Here is a 2,500-nt window from a genome sequence, read left to right on the forward strand (position 1 = left end):
CAACACTTTGCGCGCACGGACGATAGACCTTGTAAAGAAACACGTTCTTTTCTTCCTCTGTGACAACAATGTTCTTTGCTCCAAGTTGCGCATCATCAGTGAACACTGAAGAATGATTCTTGAACCACGTGCTGGTATTTACGTTCTCCTTCAAGTCCATTAACCGTTTAGTTGAGCTCTCAACCATTGCTGGTACGCTGGCGAGATCAGTGTCCTTGGCCTGTAGACTTGCTTGCAGTGCCGCGACAGTATGTAGTACGTCACAGAGCATGTAGATACAGGCTACAGTCTTGTATTTGGTCAAGAGAATAGCAATCCCATGTACTTCTGCGTCACCTGTCTCATCATAAGTCTCTTCGAAAGTACTCACCAATGCTGGAAAACTTAGCCGTACAGCACGCACGGCCCTTTCACGGGCTAACCATCGAGTATCGCTAGGTTTCTGCATCTTGACTTCAGGACACTGAAGCTCAGCCTGAATCTCCTTTAGTTTTTCCGCTTTCTTGGGTGAATAGTAAAATGCTTTCCAAATTGTTAATAGTGTACCTCAGACTCGCTTTACCTCAGCATGTTCTCCCGCAGCATTTACAACAGCCAGTTGCAGTAGATGGCAACGACAGTGTACGTAAATAGCGCTTGGTGCATGCAACTTCAGGCGTGTCTGAACACCAGTCCTGTTACCCGACATGGTGCTAGCACCATCAAAACCAAGACCACGCATTTTCTCAAATGTGATGCTCCTGGATTGCAAAAAATCAGAAATATAACCAGCGATAGCTTCAGCATTAGTTTCCTTAGCTTGTATGACACCAAGAAATTGTTCCACTGGCTTGTTGTGATTTAGCCAACGTGCACACACTGACACTTCTTCCTTGGAGGCTACATCAGTGCTTTCATCTACCATTATCGAGTAATAGACGCTTTCTTTCAAACTGTCGAGGAGGCTGTTTTCCAGAGTCTTGCTGATGCTTCCAAGAAGTTCTACTATTGTGGAATATGACTCATAAGTTGCATTACGTAGGCATGTTTCTCTATGCGCTTTCAACTTGATATCCCCATTCTCGATCTGCAAGGTAACGAGACCTTCAAATGTAGTGGTGTGGGGAATGTGATGTTTTACAAGGAAATAGAGTGATCGGATGAGCTTCTTCATCATTTTCCGGTTTTCTTTCTTTTCTTCCTCGCTGGCTGTTACAATCAGTTCTATAACATCGCCACGCTTTTCTGCAGACTGAGAAAATGCCCTTCTCTCTACCGCTGCTAGATGCCATTCACTTTTCTCATGATTTTCCAACAGGGCTGTAGCCTTCGCCCAGTTATTTACAGGACGTGTTACCCATGCACCTTTAGCTTGTACAGGTACTTTCCCATAGACCTTGCAAACAGTACATACCATACCCTTCAAATTTGAATCATAGTTCATCCAAGAGTGTTTCTTCTTCCATGAAGCGTAATAGGTTAAATTCTTCTTGTAGTTCGGCTTGTTATTCGTGCTACTACTCGATGTTGCTGCAATCTTTTCTGGTGGTTTTACTGCACAATCAGATTGACATGGTCCGTGTCTTTTTCTTGGTTTACTTGTGCTAGTAGAACTCGATGTTGTGCCAACCTTTTCTGGTGGTTGCATTGCACAATCAAAATCACATTCTGATGACGTCTGTAGATCAGCGTCTCCCCGTAGTTTTCTGGTTATAAATTTGTCCATGTTGCCGCTATTCAACTCTTAACACAATACCCGAGCCTGCTCTAAGGCCAACAGTTTGTAACATTCCATGTTTCTTGTCATATAGTGTCCTTAGACAGGGAATACTTACTTCATGTGCACTGATCTCGTTGCGTCTGGATGATTTTTTCCGGTATAGTTACTTATATACTGTAATGATATCAATATTTTTTGGGGGGAAGCTGGGCATTTTGGGGGGGAAGCTTCTACCCCTCAAATACCCTAGATAGAACCCTGGTTCCATTCCTTTGCATATGCACGCATGCACATGGCATAATTTTATGCAGTACCTTTCCATGAGAAAAAGGCAATGAATGTTTTGGGTAGCTTTGTTTGAGATGAGATACATTGCCAAGTATGTCGCTAAAATATTATTAAGAACAGTAATGTGTAATTAAATTGCTCATCTACAGTGCATTGTCTCTTTGTGAAGTGTGTGCACAAACCAGTTTACAGCTTTATAGGAGAAGCTTCGTTTCCATTTTTTGCCTCATTAGCAAAGGACCACTATTTTCTAATATATCAGCAGAAAAATCAATACTGAATGTTGAAAGTGCATTGCATTTAATGAGCTATCTCTGAAACCTTGAGCACAATTTACCAGATAATCTCTGAGTAATAATTGTTTATTTTGTTTTTGACAAAGAATGTACGGTCTCATCAGCGCTTTTGCCACGCAAGATGTTATCAGTTTTCGATGGCTAACAACTCGCTCGTTATCAATGCTAAAAAGGCTTACAATAATTGGAGGTTCAACTAAATTTAAGACGTATTTTA

At 41.7% G+C, this 2,500-nt stretch overlaps 1 protein-coding gene across 4 annotated transcripts in view; it reads left to right on the forward strand.

Annotated features, from left to right (window-relative positions):
* Positions 1-2,500, forward strand: part of LOC137982517 (uncharacterized) — a 313,756-nt gene that overhangs the window by 88,969 nt on the left and 222,287 nt on the right. The gene's annotated exons all lie outside the window — the stretch shown is intronic.

Source organism: Montipora foliosa, chromosome 13, assembly GCF_036669935.1.
Source record: "Montipora foliosa isolate CH-2021 chromosome 13, ASM3666993v2, whole genome shotgun sequence".
NCBI lineage: Eukaryota > Metazoa > Cnidaria > Anthozoa > Scleractinia > Acroporidae > Montipora > Montipora foliosa.